General features: G+C 48.6%; 1 protein-coding gene across 1 annotated transcript in view; it reads left to right on the top strand.

Annotated features, from left to right (window-relative positions):
* Positions 1-13,900, top strand: part of LOC138287520 (V-type proton ATPase 116 kDa subunit a 4-like) — a 237,330-nt gene that overhangs the window by 147,555 nt on the left and 75,875 nt on the right. The gene's annotated exons all lie outside the window — the stretch shown is intronic.

The raw sequence follows: 13,900 nt of genomic DNA, 5'->3' as shown, positions 1-13,900 counted from the left end.
AAGAAAGCTGCGGGTTCCTGCTTGGTGCAAAAGATGTCCCACGTCAAGTTGTTGGATGCAGGCTGTTTGCATTGCTGGATTCCGCCAACAAGCCTAGGTTCAAGCAAGTACGTGGTTTGTGACAAAGAGGAGCTACCTGGACCCAGGAGGGACCTAGGGGTCTGAACTCGGACTGAGGAGACAGAGGGGTCTCTCAGCACTTCAGAAAGCACTCAGAAGACCAGGCAACACCCACGGGAGTCCCAGAACACGGGGACAAAGAAGATGCAAAGTGCAGCCGTTGTAACACTACGCAGGAGGGTCCCACGCCGCCAGAGAACAACTCAGGGAGCTGTGTGTCGCAGGATGGAGTGCTGGGGACCTGGGTTGGGCTGTGCACGAAGAACTTTTGGAAGAAGTGCACAGAAGCCTAAGGAGCTGCAGAAGACGCAGTGCATAGGTGTACTGTCGCAGCACGGGGAGGCAAGCTCTTACCTCCACCAATTTGGATAGTTGAACCTTTGGACAGTCTGGGTCACTTCGGTCCACCACTTGTGTTCCAGGGAGAACGTTCGTCATAAGGAGAGGAGTCCCAGAGTACCGGTTGTCATCGCAGAAGGGTGACTGCTGAAGCAGGGAAGTGACTCAGTCACTCCACTGGAGATTCCTTCGGTTCTTCCGGTGCAGGGTGAAGATGGGCAGTCCTCAGAGCGTGCACACCTTGGAAACTGTTGCAAATGCTGGCTGGAGCTGAAGTTGCAGGCCACAGGAGTCGTCCTGGATTCTTTGTTGCAGTTACAGCAGTTCCTGGAGCAGTCTGTGGTTGATCCAACGGTCAGAAGCTGAAGCAGAGGATGCAGAGGAGTCCTGGAGGAATCTTGCAAACCGAATCAGAAGAAACACCCAGAGGAGAGACCCTAAATAGCCCTGAGAGGGGGATTGGCTACCTACCCAGGTATGCACCTATCAAGAGGGGTCTCTGACTTCACCTGCTGGCACTGGCCACTGAGAGGTCTCCAGACAGTCCCCACACCTTGGAATCCAAGATAGCTAATGCCAGGGACACTCGGGAGGAGCTCTGGGCACCACCCGTGGGGTGGTGATGGACAGGGCAGTGGTTACTCCCCTTTCCTTTGTCCAGTTTCACGCCAGAGCAGGGACTGGGGGTCCCTGAACTAGTGTAGGCTGGATTATGGTAGGAAGGCACCGTTTGTGCCCTTCAAAGCATTTCCAGAGGCACTGGGAGAATACCCCATCCCATGCCTGTAACACCTGTTTCCAATGGGAGAGGGTGTAACACCCCTCTCCTAAAGGAAATGTATTGTTCTGCCTTTCTGGTATTGAGCTGCTCAATCCCTGGAGGGCAGAAACCTGTCTGTGAGGTGGCAGCAGGTGGGGCTGCAGTGCAAACCTCAGAGAGCTGGTTTGGCAGTACTTGGGGTCCACGATGGAGCCCCCAGGGTGCATGGGATTTACCCCGAAATACCAGATTTGGATTGGGGGTTCAATTGCATGATCTTAGACACCTCACATGGCCATATTCGGAGTTACCATTGTGAAGCTACATATATGTATTGACATATATGTAGTGCACGTTTATAATGGTGTCCCCGCACTCACGAAGTCCGGGGAATTGGCCCAGGACAACATGGGGGCATTTTGCTGGTGCAAGGGTGCCCTTACAAACAGGAACTTTGCACCTAGCCTTCAGTAAATGAAGATTAGACATATAGGCGACTTATAAGTTACCTGGTGCAGTGTAAAATGGCTGTGAAATAGTGTGTGCACTATTTCACTCAGGCTGCAGTGGCAGTCCTGATGAAAGGTGTGTATGAGCTCCTTATGGGTGGCAAAATAAATGTTGTAGCCCAAAAGGATCTCCTGGAACCCCACTGCCTTGGGTACCTAGGTACCATATGGTAGGGGCTTATATGGAGGTCCAGAGTGCCAATCAGAATTGGAATATGGAGTCACTAAACTGTAGTGACAAATTTGGTAAGTAGAGAGAGCATAAGCACTGGAGTTCTGGTTAGCAGAACTTTAGTGACACAGTCAAGCATAATTACAACAAATACAGGCCACAAACTATGAGCACTGGGGTCCTGGCTAGCAGGATCCCAGTGAGACAGCAAAACATACTGACTAACAGGCAGAAATTGGGGGTAAAATGCCAAGAAAGATGGTACTTTCCTACACTGAGGAATGATGCTGTTGGTTTTGGGAACCCACTAGCCTGCAGAGTTCCAGTAGTGCAGGAGTTGGAGAAGGTGGCAGTTACCAGTTTCAAATTGAGATAAGAGCGAGGGAGAAATCATGCCAATGCATGTACCTTTGTGCACACATAAATGTATGCACAAATGTCTGTGTGTGAATGTATGTGTGCCTGTGCCCATGTGTCTCTCTGTTTGAGTGTGTGATAATTGCGGTGTGTTTGCATGATTGATTGATGGTCATGTATTGCGTCTGGTGGATGCGGGTAGTTAACTGGTTTCTATTACTTCTGGCATTGGGTAACCAACTACCATGTTCTCAGTAAGGTTGCTTACATGGCATAAAGTACACATCCTCAGCATATTGCATGCATCCTAGAAATTATACGGTGACAATCATTGGCATAGGTTAGGTCTCCTGGGCATTATGTCATCCCAGACTGAAATTGGTGCAGTTGTGGTATACTGATGGCATCCTAGGTATTATGGAGGACCTAATGCAAAGTTTCCTTCTTTGGTATGTTGTGAAAGTCCTGGTCCCAGTGGTGATCTTGGCACATCTTGTGCGATGTTCTTTGACACAGTGTGGGCCCTCCTTCATTTTGAAGAGACCATCCTTGAAGTAACTGAGATTATGGCAATTGGTGCCCCGTCTTGGCATGATGTGAGAATCCTATGCATTATTTAGGCCCAGGCATAAACCGACCCGTCAGGATATAATGGCCCGTATTTATACTTTTTTTAGCGCCGCATTTGCGCCGCTTTTTGATGCAAAACGGCGCAAACCCTCAAAATAGAATGGTATTTTGCAAGTTTGCGCCGTTTTTGCATCAAAAAACGACGCAAATGCGGCGCTAAAAAAGTATAAATACGGGCCAATGTGTTTATTCCATGTATTATGCTAGCCCTGGCCTAAGATATCCAAAGTATTATGGAGGTATATTACTGTGGGTATATTGAGCATTATCGTGGATATCCTTGGATTGATGGTGGAAGTGGCATGATGTGATCATCTTTGGAATATACTGTTCTGTGACTATTTACAAGGAATAAATTCACTCCAACAAACAAAAGAACACAGCAGAACTCTCTACTTAACAATCCATGTACAACCGGTGTAGGAAAGTACCATCTTGCCTGCATGTTACCCCCATATTTCACTGTATATATGTTGTTTTAGTCTATGTGTCACTGGGACCCTGCCAGGCAGGGCCCCAGTGCTCATAAGTGTGCCCTGTATGTGTTCCCTGTGTTATGACTAACTGTCTCACTGAGGCTCTGTTAACCAGAACCTCAGTGGTTATGCTCTCTCTGCTTTCCAAATTGTCACTAACAGGCTAGTGACCAATTTCACCAATTCACGTTGGCATACTGGAACACCCTTATAATTCCCTTGTATATGGTACTGAGGTACCCAGGGTATTGGGGTTCCAGGAGATCCCTATGGGCTGCAGCATTTCTTTTGCCACCCATAGGGAGATCTGACAATTCTTACACAGGCCTGCCAGTGCAGCCTGAGTGAAATAACGTCCACGTCCATTTACCACTGCACTTAAGTAACTTATAAGTCACCTATATGTCTAACTGTAGGAGGCTGGACTGGCTTGTAGTGAGTACCAAGGGGTACTTGCACCTTGCACCAGGCCCAGTTATCCCTGATTAGTGTATAGGGTGTCTAGCAGCTTAGGCTGATAGATAATGGTAGCTTAGCAGAGCAGCTTAGGATGAACTAGGAGACGTGTGAAGCTACTACAGTACCACAAGTGTCACTTGCACAATATCATAAGAAAACACAATACACAGTTATACTAAAAAGAAAGGTACTTTATTTTTATGACAATATGCCAAAGTATCTTAGAGTGTACCCTCAGTGAGAGGATAGGAAATATACACAAGATATATGTACACAATAGCAAAAATATGCAGTATAGTCTTAGAAAACAGTGCAAACAATGTATAGTTACAATAGGATGCAATGGGGACACATAGGGATAGGGGCAACACAAACCATATACTCCAAAAGTGGAATGTGAACCACGAATGGACCCCAAACCTATGTGACCTTGTAGAGGGTCGCTGGGACTATTAGAAAATAGTGAGAGTTAGAAAATTAGCCCTCCCCAAGACCCTGAAAAGTGAGTGCAAAGTGCACTAAAGTTCCCCAAAAGACAAAGAAGTCGTGATAGAGGAATAATGCAGGAAAGACACAAACCAACAATGCAACAACTGTGGATTTCCAATCTAGGGTACCTGTGGAACAAGGGGACCAAGTCCAAAAGTCACAAGCAAGTCGGAGATGGGCAGATGCCCAGGAAATGCCAGCTGCGGGTGCAAAGAAGCTTCTACTGGACAGAAGAAGCTGCGGTTTCTGCAGGAACGAAAAGGGCTAGAGACTTCCCCTTTGGTGGACGGATCCCTCTCGCCGTGGAGAGTCGTGCAGAAGTGTTTTCCCGCCGAAAGAACGCCAACAAGCCTTGCTAGTCGCAAATCGTGCGGTTAGCGTTTTTGGACGCTGCTGCGGCCCAGGAGCGACCAGGAGGTCGCAAATTGGACCAGCAGAGAGAGGGGACGTCGAGCAAGACAAGGAGCCCTCTCTGAAGCAGGTAGCACCCGGAGAAGTGCCAGAAACAGGCACTACGAGGATGCGTGAAACGGTGCTCGCCGAAGTTGCACAAAGGAGTCCCACGTCGCCGGAGACCAACTTAGAAAGTCGTGCAATGCAGGTTAGAGTGCCGTGGACCCAGGCTTGGCTGTGCACAAAGGATTTCCGCCGGAAGTGCACAGGGGCCGGAGTAGCTGCAAAAGTCACGGGTCCCAGCAATGCAGCCCAGCGAGGTGAGGCAAGGACTTACCTCCACCAAACTTGGACTGAAGAGTCACTGGACTGTGGGGGTCACTTGGACAGAGTCGCTGGATTCGAGGGACCTCGCTCGTCGTGCTGAGAGGAGACCCAAGGGACCGGTAATGCAGCTTTTTGGTGCCTGCGGTTGCAGGGGGAAGATTCCGTCGACCCACAGGAGATTTCTTCGGAGCTTCTGGTGCAGAGAGGAGGCAGACTACCCCCACAGCATGCACAAGCAGGAAAACAGTCGAGAAGGCGGCAGGATCAGCGTTACAGAGTTGCAGTAGTCGTCTTTGCTACTATGTTGCAGGTTTGCAGGCTTCCAGCGCGGTCAGCAGTCGATTCCTTATCAGAAGGTGAAGAGAGAGATGCAGAGGAACTCGGATGAGCTCTTGCATTCGTTATCTAAAGTTTCCCCAGAGACAGAGACCCTAAATAGCCAGAAAAGAGGGTTTGGCTACCTAGGAGAGAGGATAGGCTACTAACACCTGAAGGAGCCTATCAGAAGGAGTCTCTGACGTCACCTGGTGGCACTGGCCACTCAGAGCAGTCCAGTGTGCCAGCAGCACCTCTGTTTCCAAGATGGCAGAGGTCTGGAGCACACTGGAGGAGCTCTGGACACCTCCCAGGGGAGGTGCAGGTCAGGGGAGTGGTCACTCCCCTTTCCTTTGTCCAGTTTCGCGCCAGAGCAGGGCTAAGGGGTCCCCTGAACCGGTGTAGACTGGCTTATGCAGAATTGGGCACCTCTGTGCCCAACAAAGCATTTCCAGAGGCTGGGGGAGGCTACTCCTCCCCTGCCTTCACACCATTTTCCAAAGGGAGAGGGTGTCACACCCTCTCTCAGAGGAAGTTCTTTGTTCTGCCATCCTGGGCCAGACCTGGCTGGACCCCAGGAGGGCAGATGCCTGTCTGAGGGGTTGGCAGCAGCAGCGGCTGCAGTGAAACCCCAGGAAGGGCAGTTTGGCAGTACCAGGGTCTGTGCTACAGACCACTGGGATCATGGGATTGTGCCAACTATGCCAGGATGGCATAGAGGGGGCAATTCCATGATCATAGACATGTTACATGGCCATATTCGGAGTTACCATTGTGAAGCTACATATAGGTAGTGACCTATATGTAGTGCACGCGTGTAATGGTGTCCCCGCACTCACAAAGTTCAGGGAATTGGCTCTGAACAATGTGGGGGCACCTTGGCTAGTGCCAGGGTGCCCTCACACTAAGTAACTTTGCACCTAACCTTTACCAGGTAAAGGTTAGACATATAGGTGACTTATAAGTTACTTAAGTGCAGTGTAAAATGGCTGTGAAATAACGTGGACGTTATTTCACTCAGGCTGCAGTGGCAGGCCTGTGTAAGAATTGTCAGAGCTCCCTATGGGTGGCAAAAGAAATGCTGCAGCCCATAGGTGTAGGAAAGTACCATCTTGCCTGGCATGTTACCCCCATTTTTCACTGTATATATGTTGTTTTAGTTGTATGTGTCACTGGGACCCTGGTAACCCAGGGCCCCAGTGCTCATAAGTGTGCCTGTATGTGTTACCTGTGTAGTGACTAACTGTCTCACTGAGGCTCTGCTAATCAGAACCTCAGTGGTTATGCTCTCTCATTGCTTTCCAAATTGTCACTGACAGGCTAGTGACCATTTTTACCAATTTACATTGGCTTACTGGAACACCCTTATAATCCCCTAGTATATGGTACTGAGGTACCCAGGGTATTGGGGTTCCAGGAGATCCCTATGGGCTGCAGCATTTCTTTTGCCACCCATAGGGAGCTCTGACAATTCTTACACAGGCCTGCCACTGCAGCCTGAGTGAAATAACGTCCACGTTATTTCACAGCCATTTTACACTGCACTTAAGTAACTTATAAGTCACCTATATGTCTAACCTTTACCTGGTAAAGGTTAGGTGCAAAGTTACTTAGTGTGGGGGCACCCTGGCACTAGCCAAAGTGCCCCCACATTGTTCAGAGCCAATTCACTGAACTTTGTGAGTGCGGGGACACCATTACACGCGTGCACTACATATAGGTCACTACCTATATGTAGCTTCACCATGGTAACTCCGAATATGGCCATGTAACATGTCTATGATCATGGAATTGCCCCCTCTATGCCATCCTGGCATTGTTGGTACAATTCCATGATCCCAGTGGTCTGTAGCACAGACCCTGGTACTGCCAGACTGCCCTTCCTGGGGTTTCTCTGCAGCTGCTGCTGCTGCCAACCCCTCAGACAGGCATCTGCCCTCCTGGGGTCCAGCCAGGCCTGGCCCAGGATGGCAGAACAAAGAACTTCCTCTGAGAGAGGGTGTGACACCCTCTCCCTTTGGAAAATGGTGTGAAGGCAGGGGAGGAGTAGCCTCCCCCAGCCTCTGGAAATGCTTTGTTGGGCACAGAGGTGCCCAATTCTGCATAAGCCAGTCTACACCGGTTCAGGGACCCCTTAGCCCCTGCTCTGGCGCGAAACTGGACAAAGGAAAGGGGAGTGACCACTCCCCTGACCTGCACCTCCCCTGGGAGGTGTCCAGAGCTCCTCCAGTGTGCTCCAGACCTCTGCCATCTTGGAAACAGAGGTGCTGCTGGCACACTGGACTGCTCTGAGTGGCCAGTGCCACCAGGTGACGTCAGAGACTCCTTGTGATAGGCTCCTTCAGGTGTTAGTAGCCTTTCCTCTCTCCTAGGTAGCCAAACCCTCTTTTCTGGCTATTTAGGGTCTCTGTCTCTGGGGAAACTTTAGATAACGAATGCATGAGCTCAGCCGAGTTCCTCTGCATCTCCCTCTTCACCTTCTGATAAGGAATCGACCGCTGACCGCGCTGGAAGCCTGCAAACCTGCAACATAGTAGCAAAGACGACTACTGCAACTCTGTAACGCTGATCCTGCCGCCTTCTCGACTGTTTTCCTGCTTGTGCATGCTGTGGGGGTAGTCTGCCTCCTCTCTGCACCAGAAGCTCCGAAGAAATCTCCCGTGGGTCGACGGAATCTTCCCCCTGCAACCGCAGGCACCAAAAAGCTGCATCTCCGGTCCCTTGGGTCTCCTCTCAGCACGACGAGCGAGGTCCCTCGAATCCAGCGACACCGTCCAAGTGACCCCCACAGTCCAGTGACTCTTCAGCCCAAGTTTGGTGGAGGTAAGTCCTTGCCTCACCTCGCTGGGCTGCATTGCTGGGAACCGCGACTTTGCAAGCTTCTCCGGCCCCTGTGCACTTCCGGCGGAAATCCTGTGTGCACAGCCAAGCCTGGGTCCACGGCACTCTAACCTGCATTGCACGACTTTCTAAGTTGGTCTCCGGCGACGTGGGACTCCTTTGTGCAACTTCGGCGAGCACCGTTTCACGCATCCTCGTAGTGCCTGTTTCTGGCACTTCTCCGGGTGCTACCTGCTTCAGTGAGGGCTCTTTGTCTTGCTCGACGTCCCCTCTCTCTGCAGGTCCAATTTGCGACCTTCTGGTCCCTCCTGGGCCCCAGCAGCGTCCAAAAACGCCAAACGCACGATTTGCGTGTAGCAAGGCTTGTTGGCGTCCATCCGGCGGGAAAACACTTCTGCACGACTCTCCAAGGCGTGGGGGATCCATCCTCCAAAGGGGAAGTCTCTAGCCCTTGTCGTTCCTGCAGTATTCACAGTTCTTCAGCCTAGTAAGAGCTTCTTTGCACCAACCGCTGGCATTTCTTGGGCATCTGCCCATCTCCGAGCTGCTTGTGACTTTTGGACTTGGTCCCCTTGTTCCACAGGTACCTTCAGACAGGAATCCATCGTTGTTGCATTGCTGATTTGTGTTTTCCTTGCATTCTCCCTCTAACACGACTATTTTGTCCTTAGGGGAACTTTGGTGCACTTTGCACTCACTTTTCAGGGTCTTGGGGAGGGTTATTTTTCTAACTCTCACTATTTTCTAATAGTCCCAGCGACCCTCTACAAGGTCACATAGGTTTGGGGTCCATTCGTGGTTCGCATTCCACTTCTGGAGTATATGGTTTGTGTTGCCCCTATCCCTATGTTTCCCCATTGCATCCTATTGTAACTATACATTGTTTGCACTGTTTTCTAAGACTATACTGCATATTTTTGCTATTGTGTATATATATCTTGTGTATATTTCCTATCCTCTCACTGAGGGTACACTCTGAGATACTTTGGCATATTGTCATAAAAATAAAGTACCTTTATTTTTAGTATAACTGTGTATTGTGTTTTCTTATGATATTGTGCATATGACACTAGGTGGTACTGTAGTAGCTTCACACGTCTCCTAGTTCAGCCTAAGCTGCTCTGCTAAGCTACCATTATCTATCAGCCTAAGCTGCTAGACACCCTATACACTAATAAGGGATAACTGGGCCTGGTGCAAGGTGCAAGTACCCCTTGGTACTCACTACAAGCCAGTCCAGCCTCCTACATTGGTTGTGCAGTGGTGGGATAAGTGCTTGAGACTGCTTACCACTCTTGTCATTGTACTTTTCATAAGAGAAAAATATACAAAACAAGGTCAGTGTATATACACATAGCCAAAAAGTTTTGCATTTCCTCTTTTCACTCTTTTCTAAGTGCTGAAAAGTACTACTAAACTTTCAAAAAGTTCTTAAAAGTTTAAAAAGTTTTTTCTGTCTTTCCAAAAAGTTCTGAAAACTTTTTTCTCTTTATCTATCACTTTAACTCTCTCTAAAAATGTCTGGCACAGGCCAAAAAGTTGAACTGTCCAAACTTGCATATGATCACCTTAGCTGGAAAGGAGCAAGGAGTCTCTGCATAGAGAGAGGTTTGAGTGTAGGGAAGAATCCTTCCTTAGAACTGTTAATTAATATGCTTAGAGTACAGGATAAGGCCATAAGTGCCCAATCTGTAGAAAAAGTAGCTAATGGTTCTCAATCTGATCCAGGGACTCCCCCAGGAAAAGGTTCAGGAAAGAAAATTCTCAGCCTGCCCATTACTAGACAGTCTAGCATAGTTGGTACAGAGGTTGAATCACACCATACTGATGGTGTGCTCTCACATTATGCTGGTAGCCAAGCTGTTAGGGTGCCCTCTGTAAGGGACAGGTCTCCTTCTGTTCATTCCCATCATACCTCTGTATCTAGAAATGTCCCTCCCACCCACCCTGATGACAGATTGTTGGAAAGGGAGCTCAATAGATTGAGAGTGGAGCAAACCAGACTGAAGCTCAAGAAGCAACAGCTGGATTTGGATAGACAGTCTTTAGAAATAGAGAGGGAAAGACAGAAAATGGGTTTAGATACCCATGGTGGCAGCAGCAGTATTCCCCATAGTCATCCTGCAAAAGAGCATGATTCCAGGAATCTGCATAAGATAGTTCCCCCTTACAAGGAGGGGGATGACATTAACAAGTGGTTTGCTGCACTTGAGAGGGCCTGTGCTGTACAGGATGTCCCTCAAAGGCAGTGGGCTGCTATCCTATGGCTATCATTTACTGGAAAAGGTAGGGATAGGCTCCTTACTGTAAAAGAAAATGATGCTAACAATTTCCAAGTTCTTAAGAATGCACTCCTGGATGGTTATGGCTTAACCACTGAACAGTACAGGATAAAGTTCAGAGATACCAAAAAGGAGTCTTCACAAGACTGGGTTGATTTCATTGACCAGGCAGTGAAGGCCTTGGAGGGGTGGTTACATGGCAGTAAAGTTACTGATTATGACAGCCTGTATAACTTAATCCTGAGAGAGCATATTCTTAATAATTGTGTGTCTGATTTGTTGCACCAGTACTTGGTGGACTCTGATCTGACCTCTCCCCAAGAATTGGGAAAGAAGGCAGACAAATGGGTCAGAACAAGAGTGAACAGAAAAGTTCATACAGGGGGTGACAAAGATGGCAACAAAAAGAAGGATGGTAAGTCTTCTGACAAGGGTGGGGACAAATCTAAAAATGAGTCTTCATCAGGCCCACAAAAACACTCTGGTGGGGGTGGTGGGCCCAAACCCTCCTCTAATCAGAACAAGGAAAAGAAACCATGGTGCTATTTATGTAAGATAAAAGGCCATTGGACAACAGATCCCAGTTGTCCAAAGAAAGGCACCACAGCTCCTACCACTACAACCCCTACTGCTACACCTAGTGTCCCTACTAATAGCAGTGGTGGTGGGAGCAAACCTACTAATAGCCAATCCAAGGGAGTAGCTGGGCTCACTTTTGGTAATTTAGTTGGGGTTGGTCTGATTAGGGAGACCACAGAGGCTACTTTAGTCTCTGAAGGGGCTATTGACTTAGCCACTTTGGTTGCTTGCCCCCATAACTTGGAGAAGTACAAGCAACTAACCCTAATAAATGGTGTTGAGGTCCAGGCCTACAGGGACACAGGTGCCAGTGTCACAATGGTGATTGAGAAACTGGTGCACCCTGAACAACACATACTTGGACACCAGTACCAAGTAACCGATGCTCACAACATAACACAAAGCCACCCCATGGCTGTTGTAAATCTCAACTGGGGGGGGGTATCTGGTCCAAAGAAAGTTGTGGTAGCTTCAGATTTACCTGTAGACTGTCTATTAGGGAACGATTTGGAGACATCAGCTTGGTCAGATGTGGAGTTGGAGGCCCATGCAGCAATGCTGGGCATCCCAGGGCATATTTTTGCTTTGACAAGGGCTCAGGCCAAAAAGCAAAAAGGACAGGGAAGCTTGGATCCTGGAACAATGGACCAAGTGCTCCCTAAAGCTAGGGCTAGTAGAAGCAAACCACTTCCTACTATCCCTCCCTCTACAGTGGATTCTAATTCTGAGGAAGAAGAATTCCCTCCCTGTGCAGAACCTACACCAGAGGAGCTGGAAGCAGACACTGCTGAGCTTTTGGGTGAAGGGGGGCCTGCCAGAGAGGAGCTGAGTGTGGCACAGCAAACCTGTCCCACATTAGAGGGTCTCAGACAGCAAGCTGTCAAACAGGCTAATGGGGATGTCAGTGACTCACACAGAGTTTACTGGGAGGACAACCTCTTGTACACTGAGCATAGGGATCCTAAACCTGGAGCTGCCAGGAGATTAGTGATTCCTCAGGAGTACAGAAAGTTCCTCCTAACACTGGCACATGACATTCCCTTAGCTGGGCACCTGGGTCAAATGAAAACGTGGGACAGATTGGTACCACTGTTTCATTGGCCTAGGATGTCTGAGGACACAAAAGATTTTTGTAAGTCCTGTGAAACCTGTCAAGCCAGTGGCAAGACAGGTAGCACTCCAAAGGCACCCCTTATCCCACTGCCTGTGGTTGGGGTTCCCTTTGAAAGGGTAGGGGTTGACATAGTTGGCCCCCTTGACCCTCCTACTGCTTCAGGCAATAGGTTTATCTTAGTGGTAGTGGACCATGCCACAAGGTATCCTGAAGCTATTCCTTTAAGGACCACTACAGCTCCTGCAGTGGCAAAGGCCCTCCTGGGAATATTTTCCAGGGTGGGCTTCCCAAAGGAAGTAGTATCAGACAGAGGAAGCAATTTCATGTCTGCATACTTAAAGGCCATGTGGAAGGAGTGTGGTGTAACTTACAAGTTCACAACACCCTATCATCCACAAACAAATGGACTGGTGGAGAGATTTAATAAAACTCTCAAAGGCATGATTATGGGACTCCCTGAAAAACTCCGCAGGAGATGGGATATCCTTCTACCATGCCTCCTTTTTGCCTACAGGGAGGTACCCCAGAAAGGAGTGGGCTTCAGCCCCTTTGAACTTCTTTTTGGACACCCTGTTAGGGGTCCACTCACACTTGTAAAGGAGGGTTGGGAACAACCTTTAAAAGCTCCTAAGCAGGATATTGTGGACTATGTACTTGGCCTCAGATCAAGGATGGCTGAGTACATGAAAAAGGCCAGTAAAAACCTTCAGGCCAGCCAAGAGCTCCAGAAGCAATGGCATGATCAGAAGGCTGTTTTGGTTCAGTACCAACCAGGGCAGAAAGTGTGGGTCTTGGAGCCTGTGGCCCCAAGAGCACTCCAAGATAAATGGAGTGGTCCACACACAATTGTTGAAAAGAAGGGTGAAGTCACCTACTTGGTTGACTTAGGCACTGCCAGGAGTCCCCTTAGGGTGCTCCATGTCAACCGCCTGAAACCCTACTATGACAGGGCTGATCTCACCCTGCTCATGGCAACAGATGAGGGACAGGAAGAAGACAGTGATCCTCTACCTGATCTCTTCTCTTCCACAGAACAAGATGCTCTTGTGGAAGGGGTAGTTTTGGCTGATTGTCTTACTGCTGAGCAGAAAGATAATTGCATAAATCTCCTAGGACAATTTTCAGAACTCTTCTCCATTGTGCCAGGCACCACTTCTTGGTGTGAGCACACTATAGATACTGGAGACAGTTTACCTGTCAAAAGTAAGATCTATAGGCAGCCTGACCATGTCAGGGACTGCATAAAGCAAGAAGTTCAGAAGATGTTGGAACTAGGAGTGGTTGAGCACTCTGACAGTCCATGGGCTTCTCCTGTGGTACTGGTACCAAAACCCAATTCTAAAAATGGAAAGAAGGAAATGAGGTTTTGTGTAGACTATAGAGGTCTCAACTTGGTAACCAAAACAGATGCTCACCCTATACCCAGGGCAGATGAGCTAATAGATACACTGGCATCTGCCAAGTATCTAAGCACTTTTGATTTGACTGCAGGGTATTGGCAGATCAAAATGTCAGAAGATGCTAAACCTAAGACTGCATTTTCTACCATTGGAGGACATTACCAGTTTACTGTAATGCCTTTTGGTTTGAAAAATGCACCTGCCACTTTTCAGAGGTTGGTGAACACAGTCCTGCAAGGGCTGGAAGCTTTCAGTGCAGCATATTTGGATGATATAGCTGTCTTTAGCTCCAGCTGGGATGATCACCTGGTCCACCTTTGGAAAGTTTTGGAGGCCCT

The sequence above is a fragment of the Pleurodeles waltl genome, chromosome 4_1 (assembly GCF_031143425.1).
Source record: "Pleurodeles waltl isolate 20211129_DDA chromosome 4_1, aPleWal1.hap1.20221129, whole genome shotgun sequence".
Lineage (NCBI taxonomy): Eukaryota > Metazoa > Chordata > Amphibia > Caudata > Salamandridae > Pleurodeles > Pleurodeles waltl.
This window is presented reverse-complemented; position numbering and strand designations above follow the sequence as displayed.